Raw genomic sequence first — 22,833 nt, 5'->3', positions numbered from 1 at the left:
GGGCTGTGGAGTAGAGTTGTACAAGAAATGAAACAAGAAAAAAGAAAAAAATAATAGTAATAATAATCAAGTGGTTATATATATATATATATATATATATATATATATATATATATATATATATATATATATATATATATATATATATATATATATATATATATATATATATATATATATATATATATATATATATATATATATATATATATATATATATATCTATTCTCTCTTGTGTAAATGTATGTTTATGTGTTCGAGCAGAGAAGAGGACGGAAATTCATAGGTTTTGAGATTGTACTCGATGAACAATAATAAATTTAGAAGATGGATAGTTTAATGTGCTGAGGGTGATAGAGGAGTGTGGGTGTGGTGTTCATCATGTAACAACAAGTATCCATATCCATCCATATATCTATAATGATAAAGTAACTTTAATAAGTAGTAATAATAATAATAATTAATATAATAATAATAATAATAATTAATATAATAATGGAAGTTGGATCACTGATGCACAGTACTCAAATGAATTATTTGAGTTTAAATTGTCTCACACTACCGACACTGGGGCTATTATTTCGTACCCCGTTGTTACTAGTGGCGGATAAAAGTCTTCGGAAAAATACTAAATTTTTACAGTAATTATCTTTAATTATTTCAGTCATTATGGTATAAAATTCGATTATTAATTATTAAATAAAAATTACATTAATTATTCACTCCCATCCCCCAAGTAAAATATAAAAAGTTTTAAAATTTGACAAATAACTTCTAAATATATTATTACTAAGCCTAAAATTTATAAAACTCATTTTCGGATCACCGTTTATTTTAAAATCATATAAGTTCAAATTAACTTCTCTAATGTCAATCGGAACATCATACGAGTATTACAATCCTTTAATATTTATTTTTAATATACTTTATTTATATAAAGATATGTTTTAAATAATAATTATTATAATATCCTATTTCTATTTTATTAATTTTTATAACAATAACATATAATATTTCGAATTATTATTTATATATATACACATAAATCTATTTACAATTTAATTGTTCGTGAATCGTCGGGAATAGTTGAAGGGTAATTGATTACATGAACACAGTTCGAAATTTTTGAAACATCAACATTACAGACTTTGCTTATCGTATCGAAATTAAATAAGATTCAAGTTTAAATTTGGTCGGAAATTCCCGGGTTATCACAAAAAGTTTCATGATTGAGACGTCTCTAAGTTATGCAGCGGATATCTAACATAGCAGGTCCTTAACAGCAAGTCTATACAACATGACAGCAAGACTAACAACGGAAGCAACAAACCTCTAAGCACCTGAGAAAACATGCTTAAAAACGTCAACAATAATGTTGGTGAGCTATAGTTTAAATAGTAACAGTAATATAAGATTGACCACGAGATTTCAATGTTTCAAAATAGTATGAAAAGCATATGTAAAACCTTGGGCACATGGTAACTAGACTTAACGTAAATATAAATATCACCCCCTAAAAGTACACCTGGCGAGTGCGTATGTCCTCGAAGTATTAAACACCCGTTAAATGCTAGCGCGACTAGCCCGAGTAGGGATGTCAAACCTTATGGATCCATATCTAAGATTCGCGTCTACCGGTTCAAAAATCAATATATAAATGTTACCGTGCTAAAGGGAAAGTTTATGCCGTTATATAACCCACACGTATGTAAAGTTTAAGTACTCATTTCAAGTAAGTAAAACGTAAAAAGCGCATGTATTCTCAGTCCCAAAAATAGTATAAGTAAAAAGGGATGCTATAACTCACAGTGATAAAAGCAGTAAAGTCGGTAATGAAAGTGTGCAAGTAGTAAGTCGGTCCGAAAGGTCGTTAATCTAAATCAAAGATTACTAGGTCAGTAGGTTGTCCTTATAAGTTCTAATAGTGCATAAAATAAGTTTAAGTGTCATCATCATCATCATTCATCATCATAAAAGCTAAGTAAGTTTGACAAGAATAGAGATCGAAACAATAGGCTGAATTCGGTCAGCTTCTACGACCTCTACGTAAATTGAAAAGATGCGTAATCAGTGGATATGGCTCCGTATATGAGTCCCCTAACCGCTGACCAGTTTTCAGAACCTAACTAGTCTTAGTTTGACCGTGGCGACGATTTTAGTGCGAGTAGGTCAGAAATTTAAGCACAACGTTACAACGGCGTAGTGACTTTCGGAGGGCCGTAAATTCTAAACTGTAACTCGGATTAAGGCGAGGCCTAAACGGAAAATCATCTACTCAAACCGAACTAACTGCAAATCAACTTTCCAGTAGCCCAGGTTACGGATCAGATCCCGAAAAATAGTGAACAAGTGCTCTGGTGGGGTTCTTGGTGCTTGATGCACATCACGGTTCTCATCCTTGATGCTTGTAGCTTCAAGTGTACAACTCGTTGATGGTTTAGCTTCACTTTTGACCAATATTCTACCATAAAATACACAACATGTTAAGACCAAGTAATAACACAACTCATTTAAGAGTCTTAGATGGATGATGAACCAAGGTTACATCATATCCTTAGTCTTAACACAAATACAAGTCCTATTTACAAACAAAGTTACAAACTTTACATCAATAAAACAAGTATGAACATGATCTAAGTCAAATGAAGTGATGGAACCCTAAGCTAGAGAGCTTGGATCCCTTTCACACAAGTTATAAGGTCACAAAGCTAGAAAGCTTGAACCTTTAGTGTTCTTGAAGATCTTGAAGCATAAAGCTTAGATCTTTAAGTTACATGAAGACCATAAACACAAGTTTTGATTTTTATAATAAATTAATGAGATCATAAGTTAGAAAACTTAGATCCAACAAAATATATGAAGATCCAAGCTAGAAAGCTTGCATCTTTGATTGTTCTTGAAGATCTTGAATCATAAAGCTTGGATCTTTAAGTTACATGAAGACTACAAACACAAGTTTGAATCTTTAATACAAAATAACAAGATTAAAGCTAAAAAGTTTTAGATCTACAAAGTTGGTGAAGATTCAAAACTAGAAAGCTTGAATCTTCCATGTTCTTGAAGGATTCAAATCCATGTTTGAATCTACAAGATGTAATCAAGATCAAAGCTAAAAAGCAAGACCCTTTGATGATGGTGATGGTCACGAAAATAATAGAAGGAGAAGAAGAAGAAAAGTTCAAAATTACTTACACTTTTAGAGAGAGAAAGAACTAGAGAGAATTAGAGAGTGAGTGTGTGTGAATTAGAAATGAAAGCAAGTGTAAAATGGGAGGAATGAGGTTTATATTTATTGTGAAATGAGGGTGGGGGAGGGCCTCATGGCCGTAGGTTTTGGTAGTGGGAGGGGGAGACAAGATTTACTTTTTGGTTAATGGTTGTCTAAAGTAGGTACTTATGTTGGAATCTCATGCAACATTAAGGATAATACTTGACATAAATGCTAGCATGTCCCTCTAATAAATGGGCATTTGTCTTACTTATTAATGAGTCACTAGTAATTAATAAGTGGGCTAAATAAATGGGCTACTAACTAGAGTAGGGTGGGCTTAAGTCCAACAAGGTAGAAAGTCCAACAAGACTAACTAGTAAGCATAATTAAATTACTATGCATAATTAAGCATCCATAAACCCAAGTAATTATTATTATAAAATAATAATTAATATTTCGTAATTCTAATCTTCCGGTTATGACAAAAGTTAAACGTGTGCGCAGTTCGCGGTTTAATCGAAACGTTAAGTGACACTAACGGTCATAAAGCATCCGGTGATCAAGTTAAGTATCCTACGTACTCTAAGGCATGTTTTAACATATAAATGAAAGTAAACCATGTATATAAAGGTTCCAGAGTATAAAGTAGCACAGTACGCATAAATACGCAGTTTCGCTAAATCACAAGGCACAAAAACAAGTCGAAAAAGTCGGGTCGTTACATTACCCACCTGTTAATGGAAATTTTGTCCCGAAATTTAAGCTGAGGCAGGTGTTGAAGTCAGGAAGAGGTGAGGATACTTCTGCATCATTTGATCCTCTCGTTCCTAAGTAAACTCAGGTCCACGTTTGGCATTCCATCGAACTCGAACGATCGAAATCTTGTTGCGTTTCAAAGTTTTGACCTCACGGTCCATAATTTTAACAGGTTCTTCCACGAAGTGGAGTTTGTCATCAATCGTAAGTTCCTTCAGGGGTATGATAAGTTCTGGTGGAACAAGACACTTCTTCAAATTTGATACGTGGAAGATAAGATGAACTGCGCTTAACTGAGTTGGAAGATCCAGACGGTAAGCTACGGGTCCAACACGCTCCAAGATTTCAAAAGGACCAATGTATCGCGAGTTTAACTTTCCGCGCTTTCTAAATCGGATCACACCTTTCCAAGATGCGACTTTCAACATCACACGATCACCTACGTTGAATTCGAAGTCTTTACGTTTGAGATCATCATAACTCTTTTGGCGATCAAGGGCCGTCTTAAGTCTCGCTTGAATCTGGGCAATCTTCTCCGTCGTTTCATGGAATATCTCGGGTTCGTTGATTTGCACTTCGCCTAACTCGGCCCAACAAATAGGAGATCGGCACTTGCGGCCATACAACGCTTCAAAAGGTGCGGCATTAATACTCGAGTGATAACTGTTGTTGTAAGAGAATTCGGCTAACGGCAAATGCCTTTCCCAAGACTTTTCGAAGTCAATAACACAGGCACGCAACATATCCTCTAAAGTCTGAATCGTTCGTTCACTCTGACCATCGGTCTGCGGGTGATATGCAGTGCTCATGTCGAGACGAGTTCCCAAGGCTTCTTACAAAGAACGCCAGAATCTGGAAGCAAAACGGGGATCGCGATCTGAGATAATTGATAGGGGTACACCATGACGAGACACAACTTCTTTGATGTACAGTTGAGAAAGTCTCTCCGTTGTATCTATTTCCTTCATCGCTAGGAAATGAGCAGATTTGGTAAGACGGTCAACGATAACCCAGATTGTATCGTATCCGCCTACTGTCTTGGGTAGCTTCGTGATGAAGTCCATCTTAATTGCTTCCTATTTCCATTGTGGGATTTTTGGTTGTTGAAGTAATCCATATGGCCTCTGATGTTCAGCCTTAACCTTCGAACAAGTCAAACACCTCCCTACATAAGTTGCAACATCCTTCTTAAGATTTGGCCACCAATACTGTTCCTTAAGATCATGGTACATTTTGCCGGCTCCTGGATGAATCGAATATCTCGACTTGTGGGCTTCATCTAGTATAAGGCTTCGTAAATATCCATAACGAGGTACCCAAATTCTTCCGGCATAACATCGGAGTCCAGAATCCTTAACCTCAAATTTAGGGACGATAATGTTCAAGTATTCGCAGGATATGTTCTCCTCATTGAGAGCCTCTTCTTGGGCTACTCGAATCTGGCTGTTGAGGTTCGAATGAATGGTGATGTTCAAGGCACGGACGCGAACAGGTACCGTTCTCTCCTTTCAACTCAGAGCATCGGCTACAACGTTGGCTTTGCCAGGATGGTAACGGAGTTCACAATCATAGTCGTTCAGCGTCTCGATCCATCGACGTTATCTCATATTCAGCTGCTTCTGATCAAAGATGTGCAGGAGGCTTTTGTGATCGGTGAATATGGTACTCTTTGTCCCATAAAGATAGTGTCTCCATAACTTCAAAGCGAAGACAATGGCTCCAAGTTTGAGATCATGGGTAGTATAGTTTTGCTCGTGTATCTTCAGTTGACGAGAAGCGTAAGCAATGACCTTCGTTCTTTGCATCAATACGCAATCAAAACCATTTTTTGAAGCATCGCAGTACACAACGAAGTCGTCACTGCCTTCAGGAAGCGACAAGATAGGTGCGGTGGTTAACTTCTGCTTCAAGTCTTGAAATGCTGATTCGTGTTCTTTTTCCCAAACGAACTTCTTCCCTTTGTGAGTCAGTGCGGTCAAAGGACGCGCAATCAACGAAAAACCTTCAATAAACCTCTGGTAATAACCGGCAAGGCTTAGAAATTGGCGGATGTGAGTTGGAGTAGTGGGTGTCTCCCACTTGCTGATAGACTCGATCTTTGCGGGATCAACTTTGATACCTTGATCACTCACAATATGACCCAGAAATTGGACTTCCTTCAACCAAAATTCACACTTGGAGAATTTAGCATAAAGTTGCTCTTGTCTCAAGAGTTCAAGCACTAGTCGGACATGTTGTTCATATTCTTCTTCACTCTTGGAGTAGATAAGGATATCATCTATGAAGATGATAACGAACTTATCCAGGTATGGCTTGCATACTCGATTCATGAGGTCCATGAATACAGCAGGTGCGTTGGTTAAACCGAACGGCATCACGAGAAAATCATAATGACCATAGCGGGTTCTGAACGCAGTCTTCATCACATCACTCTCCTTCACCCTCAACTGGTGATAACTGGATTGCAAATCAATCTTAGAGTAAACGCTTGATCCTTGCATCTGATCAAAAAGATCGTCAATTCGGGGAAGAGGATATCGGTTCTTGATCGTCAATTTGTTGAGTTCGCGGTAGTCGATACAATTGCGGAAGGATCCGTCCTTCTTCTTCATAAATAAAACAGGTGCGCCCCAAGGCGATGAACTCGGTTGGATAAACCCTCGGTTGAGCAATTCCTACAGTTGACTCTGCAACTCTTATAGTTCGGAAGGTGCTAGTCGATAAGGTGCGCGAGCTACGGGTGCAGCTCCTGGCACTAGATCGATCTGGAATTCCACGGCTCTCGGTGGCGGTAATCCAGGCAGTTCTTCCGGAAAGGCGTCGGGGAATTCATTCATGATCCGCACATCATTCACGCTCTTCTCTTCTGTTTCTAAAGCCTTCACGTGTGCAAAAATAGCAAGACGTCCTTTCTTCATGATCTTCTGCGCTTTCATATAACTAATGAGGTTCAGCTCCGAGTTACATCTCTCTCTGTATATAACCAGTGGCTCTCCATCTCCTTGTGGTATATGAAGAGCTTTATCTCCACAGATAATGTCGTCCCTCACTTTGGTCAACCAGTCCATGCTGACAATCACGTCAAAGCTTCCCAATTTGATGGGTATCAAGTCAATTACAAAATCCACACCAGCTATGTTGATAATAGCTCCTCAGCCAATTTGGTCGACTTTCTCAAGTTTCCCATTGGCTACCTCAACTAGCATACTCTCCTCTAAACACACTAACGACCAATCTATTTTAGAGCAAAAGTGTCTACAAACATAGCTCCTATCGGCACCAGTATCAAATAGGACAGAAGCTAATAGATTGTTGACAGTGAATATACCTGTAACCAAGTCGGGGTTCTCACGGGTATCCCTTACGTTTACATTGAAAGCTCTTCCACGCGGGGGTCCGCTGTTATTTTGCTTGTTGGGACACTCATTCCTGAAGTGGCCCTTTTGTCCACACTCATAACACTTTCTTGGTCCATTGAGGTTGCTCCTCACAGCTGGGATGGGAATCTTGCAGTCCTTGCCAATATGCCCGGTCCTTTTACACTTTTCACATATCACATTACAGTACCCGGTAAGGTGCTTGTAGCACCTCTTGTACTACGGTAGAGTACCCTTGTAGTTGGGGTTCGAGCTAGGGGTCGGGTTGGGGTTCCTTCTATCGTTATGCCTCTTAGCGGGGGTTTGATCATAGACTCTCCCCTTGTTATTGTCCCACTTATGCTTCTCACCACTGGCTCCTGATTTGGATTTTGCATTTTTCGATTCCTTGTTGATAATATGGTTCATAAGGGTTTGCGCCATGTGCATAGTTGCTGGGACATTGGGTGGATTAGAAGAGGTGACATTTCCTTAAATGGACTTGGGAAGTCCCCACAAGTATCACTCCATTCTCTTAAATTCTGGGGTAACCATAGTGGGACACATCAGCGCTAATTCCAGATACCTACGGTTGTAACCATCAAGATCGTTTCCCACAACCTTCAATTCCCAGAACTCAGCCTCCATTTTCTGTATCTCTGCTCTGGGGCAGTACTCTTCGATCAGGGCTCCCTTAAATTCTTCCCACGGAGTGGCATAAGCCTCATCAATACCCTTAGCTTGAGCCAGTGTGTTTTACCAGGTTAGGGCGCCTTCTGATAGTGTACATGAAGCATACTTGGTTTTGTTCTCCTCTGAGCAGTTGCTTACACGGAACACAGCTTCTAATTTCTCAAACCACCTAGTCAGACCAACTGGCCCCTCAGTACCGCTAAAGTTGTGGGGCTTGCAGCTTTGAAACTCTTTGTATGTGCACCTGTTACGAATGGGCTGGTTAACTGGTGGAGCTTGTGGGTTGATTTACGCAATAGCTGCGGCTACTCTCTTAGCAATCATTTCCTCAATCTGTGCTGCTGTGGGTGCTGCTCGTCCGGTTGTCATTGCTCTTCTAAACAGAAATTTTGACTTAAGTCAAAATCCAGCATTTAATAAATAGTAATATAGTATATGGTAACCAACATGGAAACAACGCAACACATGTTAACTAAGCAATGCAACCAGATATAGATACCACAAAATCACCATACAGTAACGTAATATAGAACACCGTACAAAAGTAAACAACACTAAGTTCCATTCATTAATAATAAGTTGCATACATCGGCATAAGTTCGTACAATACATGAGTAAAACATGAAACTACAACGAGATTACATAATGAAATCTACTACAATGCCCTATGGTGACAGTGGGTAAAGGATGTCCATTACGTGGGACATCTGGTCCTCAAGCTCAGTTACCCGAGCACGCACAAATGGATCAGCGGGGTAAGGCACAACCCGCTTACGGGCGGTGGCTCTAGTTCTCAGTCCATGTGCGCTAATGAATGGTCAACCTCCGTTAACCCCTGGAATAATGGTACCATCAAAACGATACCGCTTCTTCGGCGGGGTAGAGGGTGGCTGCACGGGCGTCTCCTCAGGGTCCTCGTCGGAATCATCGTCACTGGAATCATCGGAGGATGAGTCGTCGGATGATGAGTCGTCATAAACAGCTGGAGGTGGCGGCCCTCGACGGTCGGTAGTCATAATCCGGTATCTGAAAGGCAGAATCGGTATGACACGTCCATCAGGAAGGCGTCGTCACCAATGGTTATGCTCATTACGGAACGGGACGTCCCCGTATTCCCCGGGAATCACAGCACCACTGGGATGGGGCTGTGGCTCTGGAGGTACTGGGATGAGTGGAGATGGAATCTCCGGTGGATCCTCATGTCCGTCTGAGATAACCACTGGGTCGGGTACATGGCTGCTGGCTCCAGAGGATGAAGTGCCAGGGTCACTGGAGTGTGTCGACGACGGGATCTGAGAATTGGCAACAATGGCAGGCGAGGTGGCGGATGTGTCTGAGTCGCTCTCCAAAATGACAACGGGCGGGATATCCGACATCTGAACAAGGAAAAATAACTTTTTCCGTGTCAGCAAGTCATAAAGCTAGCACGTATTAGGCACTACAGCAACCTAGGTTGTCTAAAACAGTATACAGCATGGCAATAATAACAACGCTAAACAGAAATAACATGTGAAAGCAGATAGTAACCATGCAATAGCGAAAATAAGCAATAACATACAGCAAGTTCACATGGCAGTAAAGATAAACAATAGCATGCAGTAATATCACATAGCAGTAAAAGTAATCAGTAGCATGCAGTAAGTTTCGCAGAAACAAGTAAACTTGCAAGTTGTAGATTAGTCCTATTAGTGAATCCTACTCGGGTCGGTCTAGACTCACTAATGCAACCTAATTCCCTACAACAAATGCTCTGATACCAAATGTGACACCCCGAACAAAACCATCGTGTACGATTCGTCAACAACAGAATCTTTACACGGTTGAATACTACATGCTGTTTGAAAACCAGTTTGCATTCATAAAAACATAGTGTTTACAAAAGATAACGTGACACAGAGGTCATTACAAATCCATTATTCAAATAACATAAGTTGCGAATGCAAATTAAAAGTTTCATGATTGAGACGTCCTAAGTTATGCAGCGGATATCTAACACAGCAGGTCCTTAACAGCAAGTCTATACAGCATGACAGCAAGACTAACAGCGAAAGCAACAAACCTCTAAGCACCTGAGAAAACATGCTTAAAAACGTCAACAATAATGTTGGTGAGCTATAGTTTAAATAGTAACAGTAATATAAGATTGACCACGAGATTTCAATGTTTTAAAACAGTATGAAAAGCATATGTAAAACCGTGGGCACATGGTAACTAGACTTAACGTAAATATAAATATCACCCCCTAAAAGTACACCTGGAGAGTGCGTATGTCCTCGAAGTATTAAACACCCGTTAAATGCTAGCGCGACTAGCCCGAGTGGGATGTCAAACCCTATGGATCCATATCTAAGATTCGCATCTACCGGTTCAAAAACCAATAGTTAAACGTTACCATGCTAAGGGGAAAGTTTATGCCGTTATATATCCCACACGTATGTAAAGTTTAAGTACTCGTGTCAAGTAAGTAAAACTTCAAAAGCGCATGTATTCTCAGTCCCAAAAATAGTATAAGTAAAAAGGGATGCTATAACTCACAGTGATAAAAGCAGTAAAGTCGGTAATGAAAGTGTGAAAGTAGTAAGTCAGTCCAAAAGGTCGTCAACCTAAATCAAAGGTTACTAGGTTAGTAGGTTGTCCTTATAAGTTCTAATAGTCCATAAAATAAGTTTAAGTGTCATCATCATCATCATTCATCATCATCATTCATCATCATAAAAGCTAAGTAAGTTTGACAAGAATAGAGATCGAAACAATAGGCTAACAATAGGCTCCGTATATGAGTCCCCTAACCGCTGACCAGTTTTTAGAACCTAACTCGTCTTCGTTTGACCGTGGCGACGGTTTAAGTGTGAGTAGGTCAGAAATTTCAGCACAACGTTACAACGGCGTAGTGACTTTCGGAGGGCCGTAAATCCTAAACCGTAACTCGGATTAAGACGAGGCCTAAATGGAAAATCATCTACTCGAACCGAACTAACTGAAAATCATCTTTCCAGTAGCCCAGGTTACTGATCAGATCCCGAAAAACACTGAACAAGTGCTCCGGTGGGGTTCTTGGTGCTTGATGCACATCACGGTTCTCATCCTTGATGCTTGTAGCTTCAAGTGTACAACTCGTTGATGGTTTAGCATCACTTTTGACTAAGATTCTACCATCAATACAAAATATGTTAAGACCAAGTAATAACACAACTCATTTAAGAGTCTTAGATAGATGATGAACTAAGGTTACATCATATCCTTAGTCTTAACACAAATACAAGTCCTATTTACAAACAAAGTTACAAACTTTACATCTATCAAACAAGTATGAACATGATCTAAGTCAAATGAAGTGATGGAACCCTAAGCTAGAGAGCTTGGATCCCTTTCACCCAAGTTATAAGGTCACAAAGCTAGAAAGCTTGAACCTTTAGTGTTCTTGAAGATCTTGAAGCATAAAGCTTAGATCTTTAAGTTACATGAAGACCATAAACACAAGTTTTGATCTTTATAACAATGTAATGAGATCATAAGTTAGAAACTTAGATCCAATAAAAGATATGAAGATCCAAGCTAGAAAGCTTGCATCTTTGATTGTTCTTGAAGATCTTGAAGCATAAAGCTTGGATCTTTAAGTTACATGAAGACTACAAACACAAGTTTGAATCTTTAATACAAAATAACAAGATTAAAGCTAAAAAGTTTTAGATCTACAAAGTTGGTGAAGATTCAAAACTAGAAAGCTTGAATCTTCCATGTTCTTGAAGGATTCAAATCCATGTTTGAATCTACAAGATGTAATCAAGATCAAAGCTAAAAAGCAAGACCCTTTAATGATGATGATGGTCACGAAAATAATAGAAGGAGAAGAAGAAGAAAAGTTCAAAATTACTTACACTTTTAGAGAGAGAAAGAACTAGAGAGAATTAGAGAGTGAGTGTGTGTGAATTAGAAATGAAAGCAAGTGTAAAATGGGAGGAATGAGGCTTGTATTTATAGTGAAATGAGGGTGGGGGAGGGCCTCATGGCTGTGGGTTTTGGTAGGGGGAGGGGGAGACAAGATTTAATTTTTGGTTAATGGTTGTCTAAAGTAGGTACTTATGTTGGAATCCCATGCAACATTAAGGATAATACTTGACATAAATGCTAGCATGTTCCCTCTAATAAATGGACATTTGTCTTACTTATTAATGGGTCACTAGTAATTAATAAGAGGGCTAAATAAATGGGCTACTAACTAGAGTAGGGTGGGCTTAAGTCCAACAAGGTAGAAAGTCCAACAAGACTAACTAGTAAGCATAATTAAATTACTACACATAATTAAGCATCCATAAACCCAAGTAATTATTATTATAAAATAATAATTAATATTTCGTTGTCATAATCTACCGGTTACGACAAAAGTTAAACGTGCGCGCAGTTCGCGGTTTAATCAAAACGTTAAGTGACACTAACGGTCATAAAGCATCCGGTGATCAAGTGAAGTATCCTACGTACTCTAAGGCACATTTTAACATATAAATGAAAGTAAACCATGTATATAAAGGTTCCAGAGTATAAAGTAGCACAGTACGCACAAATACGCAGTTTCGCTAAAACACAAGGCACAAAAGCAAGTCGAAAAAGTCAGGTCGTTACACTAAAAGCCCATGCGATCGCATGGGCTACAGGAAATGGAAAAGTACTATAAATACGCTAGTTTGCTCGACGAGTTCTTTACACCTTCACACTCTTTCTTTTCTTTATTCTGTAATCTATATTTATATTTATAATTTTAATTTTAATTTTAATTTAAGTTTAATAATAATAAAATATATATGAGGGTGTTTTAATTCGGGTTTCAAATCGTTTTAAACTAATAAAATATCGGGGTATTGTTCTTGAATCCAAGGTCAACCATACAGTCGTCTACTATCATTACGTCTACGCAATTTGCCTACAATATTGAATCTCAATATTGAACCGTGAGTTTATAGTCTCCCTTTTTAAATACTATAAATATTTTTGGGCTGAGAATACATGCAATTTATTTTAAACGCAATGGACACAAGTACATACTAAATTCTACACTGAGTTAAGCTGAAAATCCCTTAGCTTTGGTAACTAGTAGCTGCCAGTACATAGGATATGGACTGGTGGGCGCGAATAATTGTATATGGATCCATAGGGCTTGACATCCCCGTCCGAGCTAGAGCGCTAGCCTTTTAACGTACGTATGTTATTTGAGTTTATGACACGTTAGTTTGCGTGTATTAAAATGAATAGGGTAATTATCATTATAACGTTAAGTTTAGTTACCAGGGTGCTCTGTTATGTAGAATCTATTGATAAACTTTTGATGAAATCTTGTGATCTATCTTTATATACTTATGACTCGAGCAATTAAACCTATAACTCACCAACATCCGTGTTGACCTTTTTAGCATGTTTTATTCTCAGGTCCTTAGACTGCTTCCGCTGTGATATGCTTGTTGCCTACATGGAGTCTCTCATGGTTTGTATAAAGTTTATTGGATTCGATACAAAACCACGTTTTGTAATAAATAAATTGACTGTGATGTCAACCTGTAAAATAAAGACTTATGTATTTTGGGGATTTGCTTATACCTAAGCACTCACCTACATGCTTATAACTTTCTATGTTTACAAAGTCACTTATTTTAATCAATGCAATATTTTATCAAAACGTATCATATAGAGGTCAAAACCTCACTGTGGAATCAATGATTAACGTGCCGCGTCAATAGCAATTTTGACGGTTCGTTACATATCATGTTTAGGCTTGGTTCTAATCTATCACTTTATGTTTGGCCAAAACGAATCTAACGCGACCCATATCTCGGTTTAGTTGTCTCTAGTGAATTCCACCTCTAGATACAATCATAAGCAACCTAAGATCTGTCCAAACATTGCCTACAAAGTGGTATCAGAACTGGAGTCTCTGGTTTGCTTGTCAAAAATCGTTTTTGGTCAAAGTTTTAGGTTTTTAGTGTTTTCTTTGTTTTCAAGATTAATCCATGTTTTTACGTTATAGTATTAGTTTTTGGTGTCAAATCTTGTTTCTGGGATGTTTATAAAAGCGTTATACATTTTGTTTTAGGTGATCTTGTCAAAAATCGATCGAAAAATTGATTTTCCTATAGAAAACCCTAAAACACGACCTGCTACTGTTAAGAACACGGACGGCCGTGTGAGTCTTGACAATTGACCGTGTGAGCTACTTAATTGACCGAGTGAGTCATATAGTCGACAGTGTGAGTTTCTGTTAAGCCGTGTGAGTTTTACCTAGTCAATCGGCCGTGTGAGTCCAGTCAATCGACCGTGTGTGTAAGACAATCGACTGAGTGACTAAGACACTCGATCGTGGGAGTTATAATACCAAAGTGACCTTTATTAACGAAGTGCTACCGAATTTTTGTTAGACACTCGACTGTGTGACATAGACACTCGACCGTGTGACATAGACACTCAGTCGTGTGACTTAGACAATCGACCGTGTGTCAGCTTAATCAGAAATTTAATTTGTTTCTTTTTTAAATCACAGTTAATTAATCAGAATGTCAGACACTAATGAACAAGTGGCTAATGAATACAGTGCTTTAGTGATTGCTCATGGACTTCAAAAATTAATCCTTTCCGAAAGTGAGTCTGGAACTTTCAATAAGGTTCCAAAACTTGATAATCTGAAAGACTTTTTGGACTGGAAAACCCGGTTTATGATCTATTTGAATGGTATTGATTCTAGGCTATGGGAGTTCATTGAAAATGAGTGTGGCCAGATGGAGCAGATCGTGAACCAAAGGAAACTTTAAAGTTTAATCCTGCTGAGCGTGAACAGTATAATATGAAATGTAAGTGTTATGTACAGCTAACATAGGCACTGTCTAAGGAAATTTTATAGCAATTCAAGAACAGGAACAAACTTCATACACCCTTTGGCTTGCTCTTCAGTCAGCCACAGAGGGTACTGCAATTTATCATGCAAATAAGGGTAAGGTTTTAAAGGATGAATGGAGAGTGTTTGCGGCTTTTCCTTCTGAGACTCTTGGACAGACTTTAGAGAGATACCGTCTACTTGTTTCTGAAATGACTGATTATGGAATTGAAGTGTCAGATACCAAGGCTATCAGGATTTTGAAGGATGGTCTTCCTGAAAGATGGGATATTGAAATTGAACATATTCAGAAAAGGTACATTGCAACAGGTGGTACGTTAACATTGATAGCCTTTACATCCAAGCTGATGGAAAAGGATATTCAAATTGAAGCTAAGACAAAGAGACTTTGTACTGTAGCTGCTTCTTCCACTATTGGGTCATCCTCAGGAGTTCATGCTCCATTACAAACTGCTTACATTTCAACCAATGCTTCACAGACATTGGCACCACAGTCTGTATCTGGGTATTTTCACACTAAGTCTCAAGCTCAGAACTCAACTGCTAAACTGATTGTGTCCTCTCCTAATCAACAGACTCAGACACCAGTGCTTAAGGTAGAGAACATCAAGAAGAGGTCTCTAGAATTAATTCAGGAGGATATGCCACTGGAAGCTATCGTTGTTAACTCTTACAACGATATGATTGGTGGGCAGATAATTAATGGTCATCTTGAAAATGAACATTATAATCAAATTGATGAAAATGAGATAGAGAGAATGGATATCCTTTATGGAATGGGTAGTATTGTGAGACGAGCACGAAATTATTTGAAAAGAACATGTCAGAGATCTTTGAGTTTAAATCGTAATACTAAATTTAGTTTTGACATGTCCAAGGTTAGATGCCACAACTGTGATGAACTTGGTCACTTTAAGAGGACGTGTACAAGACCACCTAAGCCTGGTTTTCATAATCATTTTCATATTATAACCATTGAAGTGAATCCCAGATAGGTGAGTTCAACTGTGGAGAAGGATGCTGCAGCAAGTGGTCAATCTAAAGCGTTGACTACTACTTATGCTGATGAGGTGTGTGACTGGTCTATTTCAGTAGATACTGAGAAAGCGAATGTTATTTTTGTGGGTAAGAGTGAAGCTGAGATAGAAGAAGAAAGGGTTGTGAGAAGGAATGCTGGTTGTATTGGTAAAGATAATCCTGATTGCACATGCTATGTGTGCAAATGTGATGCTATGATGAAAAGGGTAGAGGAAGTTATGAAGATGTGTCTTAAGAAGATAATTAAGGATCGGCTGTATGATAAGTTCTACAAAGCTAAGGACTTGTCTGATCTCGAGTTTACAACTGATTCTTCTGATGATGATGAATCCTTAGGAATGAGTTGTCATACGGGTACATGCTTTAGGAAAGAACTTGAGCACTTGGTTACCAGTGATGTTAATGGTACTGATGAGAAGATTGTTACAGTTAAAGGTTATGATATTTCTACTAAAGTTAAGGGTATATGAGGTTATGATGCTAATTATTCGGACAGTACGAGTTCAGAGTCTGAATCAGAATCAGATGCAGATTCGCAGGATGGTAGAAATGATTGTGTTCATGGCTAACACGTCCAATAATGACAAGGTATGTGATGATTCAGTTTCTATTTGTTCCAAATGCATTGACCTTGAACGGGAAATAGCTAGACATGAATGTGTAGTTTCTAAGCTTAGTGAAATTCCCGCTACTTGTGAAACTTGTCCAAAACTTAGACTTGAACTTAAGAATTTAAGTCATGAAAATTAGATAAACAAAAAGAACTATGAGGATGCTTTTTTCTACTTAAACAAGTAGAAAGAGTATGTTGATGTCATTAAGTCTTTAGAGAATCAGGTAGGTCACTTGAAATCAACAGTTGCAGATGATCAGAAAGTGATTAACTTGTATTTGAGCCAGATAGAAGCCCTTAAGGTAGAAAAGGATTCATATAAGTTAAAGTATGAATCAGAAAAGGCTAGGATTGATAATTGACAGAGAACATCTTATGTGATGCAAACATTTAACCAAACTAAGAATGAAAATCATTAAGGGTTAGGTTATAATCAGGTTGCACCAACGTTTATGAATGAGTATGTTAAGAAGCCTGTTGACAAGAGTAAGGATGAGGTTGTAGAACAGCAGTATAATGAGCATAAGGAAACACCTGTTAAGATTACAAGTAATGACACTGAGAGTAAGAAACCTTTAGATGTTGCCTATGAAACGGAGTCCAACACTGATGTCGACACCGAAAAGGACAGCAAACCTTTTGTACTTGTGACTAAACCCATCACGATTCTGAAGAATCCAAAGAACGATAATAATGGGAGTGAGAGTCAGAAGACTCCGATTAAAAGTGTTGAAAATCCAAGACAAATTAGGAAGAAAAACACTCAGTTCACTCCTGTTAAGTTTGTCAAGGAAGGTAGTGCTTTGAATTCACAGGTTGTTGATCCTAAATTTGAACATCCACTAAAAGGTGAGAGTTCCAATTCTGGCAGCGTGCCAAAGTATGTTCCCTCTAGTCGTCGAAAGACTGTTAAATAAAAAGTCTCATCACCCCGACCAACTAGACAACAGACCACAACCCCTAGGAGACAATTTTCACCACCTAGGCGACAAATACTTAATGCTAATAATTTTGGTACTATTAATTGTTTTAATTGTGGGATGTTGGAACATCGGGTTGCGAATTGTAAACCCATTAATAAGACACCACACAAGAAGATTGATCTTAGTCCTAAAAGTGCTTTTAATAAAAGATCATCTTTACCTGTGTCCAAATCTCTTTCTATTGAAACAAATGGAGTTAAAGTTTTTCAAACAAATGATTATTATAGGAAACCATTACCTAATAATACTGTTTGGAAATGTAAATTAGAAGTGAAAGGTGTCCAGACCCTCTGAAGGTCCTTCGGGATCTATAAGACAATGGGTAGAGTTACTAGTGGTTGGTGTTGATGGGAAACCCACTGCCATTCGGGCATGGGTGGCCCTCTCCAACTAATCTCCTTATTTTCATGTGCAGGACGTCTACAATCTATGCTGCAGTACAAGGATTGTTGATAGTGAGGCGTCCAGGCACATGACAGGGAACTTGTCCTTGCTTTCTAATATTAAAACAGTGAATGGAGGACCAGTTTCATTTGCAGGTAGTGAAGGAGATTTTATTACTGCGCAAGGGGTGATAGCAAATGACAATGTCAGCTTTGATAAAGTAAATTTTGTGGAGCAGATGTTGAACAATCTGCTTTCAGTTTCATAGGTTGCTGAAAAAAAGTATACAGTTGCTTTCGATGAAGACTTTTGTTACATTTTGAAGAAAGAGTTTGTGATTCCAGAGGACATGATTTTGATGACCGCTCCAAGGTGCAAGGATATATATATTCATGATATGCGTAAGGCTCATGTTAAAGCAGTAACAGGCCATCAGGCTTTTGTTTCCAAGGCTACTGGACAGGAGTCTATCATTTGGTACAAGCGCATGGGTCATCTGAGTCTAAGAAAGATGAATAACCTGGTCTACAACAGACTAGTTGACGGTGTAAATGTTAAAAGTTTTCATATTCCTGAGGGTTGTCTTCCGTGTAAGCAAGAGAAACAGACTAAGAAATCACATGCTACCAAGAAACATCATTATGTTAATATACCTCTGGAGTTGTTGCATATGGATCTTATCGGTCCAGTTAATCGCAAGACTATCACATGAGAGTCATATTGCTTGGTGGTTATCGATGAGTATTCAAGTTTCGCTTTGGTTGTTATGCTGAAGCATAAATCAGATACTTTCGAGCACATTAAGGTTTTGATTCTGAAGCTTGAGAGTTTGTATAAGCTTGAGAGTTTGTGTAAATGTTAAGGTTTTGATAACGAATCTAAGTGTGTTAAAGAACGTTTCAAGGTCGATATTCAGCATAACGCTCCGGCTCGTGTGAGTAAAGGATTCGCATGACAGTTTGAATATGATAAATTGTTTGATTCTTTCAATCTTCCACTAGAAATTACTGATGAAGATGTGATAACACAGATGTTGTTTGATTTACAAAACTCTACTGAAAATATTATTACTATTCCAAGGCAGGTTCAGAATCCGGTTTCTAGCTTGTATCCAAGTCTGCAGAGTATTCGAGGTAATACTGATTCGAATGTGGATGTGGTAGTAGATACTGATGAAGACAGTGAGTTAGAAGAAGATGAAGAATTTAATCCAACACGGTTGATAGAGGAACATCTTAATCCTCTTTATAATCAACCACCATCTGTAACAGTGCCTAAACAGCCAACTGAAGCAGGAGGTGTACATAGATTAAACCGTGTTATCATGTCTCCAAAATGTCTGGATGATTATTTTGTGGATACAAGGGGCATCCGTCATATTGGTATTCCTCATTCTAATACTAATGAAGCATCTACGTCTGAAGTTCCAGCTACATTTGAGGTTCTTGTGGTAAGTGAAAGTCCAACGGCAGCAGAAGATGACGAAACATAGAGTGAAAATGTGGTAACTGCCTTCTATTCTTTGTTAAATAAGACGGGGAGAGTGTTTGTACATTCACACTCATGCTATGATTGTCAGATTGAACCAAAGGATGCCTTTGAGGCATTGAAATATGATGAATGGGTTAGTGCTATGCAGGAAGAGTTGTTATAGTTTAAACATTTGAAAGTTTGGAGACTAGTCAATCCACCACATGGTTGTGAACCCTATGGTCTTCGATGGGTGTTGAAGAATAAGAAGGATGAACAGGGTATTGTTATTAGAAATAAGGCTATATTGGTGGTGAAGGGATATCAACAAATCCCTGAAATTGATTACGATAAGGTATTTGCTCCGGTAGCTAGACTGGAGGCAATTAGAATTTTCTTGGCTTTTGCATCCTTTATGGAATTTAAAGTTTATCACATGGATGTGAAAAGCGCGTTTTTGTTTGGAGAGATTAATGAGAAAGTGTATGTTGAGCAACCACCTGGTTTCGAAGATCCTCATTTCCCAGAAAAGGTTTATCGACTTGAAAAGGTACTTTATGGTCTTCACCAAGCTCCTAGAGCGTGGTATGTCACGTTGTCCAACTATATGCTTGAAAGCAATTTTTGGAGAGGTATCATTGATCAGACACTTTTCTTCAAGAAAAAGGGACAACATCTCATGCTTGTGCAGGTTTATGTTGATGACATCATCTTCGGGTCAACGGATCAGGGAATAGTTGATGAGTTTGAAAAGGTCATGCAGCGGAAGTTCAAGATGAGTTCCATGGGAACTATAAAGTTTTTCTTAGGTTTGCAGGTAGCTCAGACGGATAAAGGTATCTTCTTGCATCAAACCAAGTATGTTGCTGATATCCTGAAGCGCTTTCAAGTGGAAACAAAAAGACCAGCTAAGACTTCATTGTCAGTGAATCGTGGGATCTCACCTGATTGTGAGGGTGCTAAAGTGGATCCTACGTTATACAGGGAAATCATAGGGTCTCTAATGTATCTGACAGCTTCTCAACCAGACATTATGTTTGCGGTTTGCTTGTGTGCTTGTTATCAGGCGAATCCTAATGTTCATCACATGTTTGTGGTTAAGAAGATTATGAGGTATTTGAAAGATACACCAAGTTGGGGTTATGGTATCCATGTGAGGATGGTTTTGATCTCACGGCGTATAGTGATTCTGACTATGGCGGCTGCAAGAAAGATTTTAAGTCAACATCTAGGGGTTGTTCATTGGTAGCAAACTAGTTACTTGGCAGTGTAAGAAGCAGACAATAGTGGCTCAGTCCACTTGTGAAGCTGAATATATTATCGCAGCAAGCTGTACATCACAGGTTATCTGGATCCAACAGCAACTATGTGACTACGGTTTGCATATTTCTAACACTCCTATTTATGTTGATAATACTACTACTATAAATGTCACTAAAAATCCCATTAATCATTCTAAAACGAAACATATAGGGATTAAATACCATTTCATTAGGGATTGCTATGAGAAGAAGTTAATAGATGTAGTGCAGATAGACGCTACAACCCAACGGGCTGATCTCTTCACTAAAGCTTTTGATAAACCACGCTTTGATTATTTGTTTAAAAAAATTGGTATTAAACTGTTGAAAGACGTGGTTCCTCAAACTGAGGTTCCTAACACAGAGGAACCTGAAAGGGAGACTGAGTTGTGAATGCCTTTTAAACTGCTTGTATAATATGTGTAGTTTTGCATAGTAGTTTGTGGTTCATTTGCATGTTAACTTCCGTTTGCATGATAGATAATTGTTTTCTGATAATGTTGCATGCATGTTTGTGTTTTTATTTAGTTATTATGCTTTTGTACAGAGAAAATATAAAAGCCATAAAAATCATAAAACCAGAAAATCAAATAAAAGGTTGAAAAATAGAAAATCCATAAAAATTGGAAAAACCTGAAAATGAGTTGTTGATTCTGTCTGTGGAGAAGTGATTGCAATACTGAAGTGACATGTAGTTGGTGAAAAATAAAGTAGTACAGGGTGATTGATAATGTATTGCTAGACTTTACTGACGTAATTCTAGATAGAGATGATCACACTAACAACGCGTAAATGTTATGATGAGGAAATCATGGAAGGTTTACAGCGGTTGTGGGTAGTCACCTACTTATCACTGAATATGTACTAAGAAATGATTGTTCAGAAACTCAGCAGACGGTTGAGGTCTCCCCTACTACGATTTAAACTCGGTAGCAAAGGATAACTTTGTGAGTCTCCAAGGTGAGCATACTTTGTCTAGGATGCATACTTGTTTCTATTTACCTTTATTGCTTGGACCGAAAGTCAACATCATACATGTTGGTTATCCAAAGGGGGTGTTCTCTCTATGCGGGTTGAGAAGTGCAATCTTGTATCACATACATAGAATGATTTGAATACGCAACATCATCGGGTTACAGATTTCAACATCAGAAGATTGGTTTTCCGTGCAGATACAACAAAAGTCAAAGATTGTGGTGCATCATCATGTACGGTTGTATTTCATTTTATTTTATTTGTTCATGCTTTGTAATATAGCATTGAGAAAATTGCAATATCAGAAAATCTAAAAAAAATAAAATTGGTGTGTATTTATGTTATTCGAATTGTAAATAAAGATGGTGCACCACATTACAGCACAAAGAATCATGGATCAAGAATTGAACATAATTTATAGGATTCCTACGTTATCTAAGTCTGAGACAGCAGATGTTTCAATCAGAGCCCTATTTGAAAGATTTAGTTATCTACATTCGACGGGGAGAAGATTGTCAGATCATCAGATATAGAGAACTTAAATATGTCTGTCCACATCACTAATTTGTTGAACTTTACATCTTTTGTCTGTGGTATGGGGTTGTACCTATTTTCCTAGATAGCAGGGGGCATCTTCTGGAGGATATCTTACCTTTTCATTCCATCACTCTAATATATCACTACCATCCATCTATTATACATCATACGATTTTCGATCAAGTATGGGGTTTATAGCGGCCGTATGCGTCTTGTTCAAAGTATGCAATAAATTTGAGATAAACAATACTATCTGAAACGAAAAGTGTAAGTTTAAGGTAGAAGCTCATGGCTGACAGGGCTGCTGAAAACATCGTGAGATGGTTCTGTTCAATCAAATCGAAAGTACATTGATGTGATAAGAGGACAACGTCAATATATTTGTGCTCAATTGTTCTACCTGAAAAATTGTGTGATCTCAAATGAGGACTGATTCTATGATCAAAATCTAACATTGAAAAATGTTAAAGTAATTAATTTAACGTGATTATCGAAGTCTAGGGTGAAAGTTGGTAAATGTTTATTGATATATTTGAAAGTTGTTCTGTATATACTTTATTAAACATGAAATTGAATGGATTCTGAAATAACATGTCAAAATAGTTCAGTTTTGATCCCCGAATCAAAAATCAATGCAGT

Source organism: Rutidosis leptorrhynchoides, chromosome 7 (genome assembly GCF_046630445.1).
Source record: "Rutidosis leptorrhynchoides isolate AG116_Rl617_1_P2 chromosome 7, CSIRO_AGI_Rlap_v1, whole genome shotgun sequence".
NCBI lineage: Eukaryota > Viridiplantae > Streptophyta > Magnoliopsida > Asterales > Asteraceae > Rutidosis > Rutidosis leptorrhynchoides.
This window is presented reverse-complemented; position numbering follows the sequence as displayed.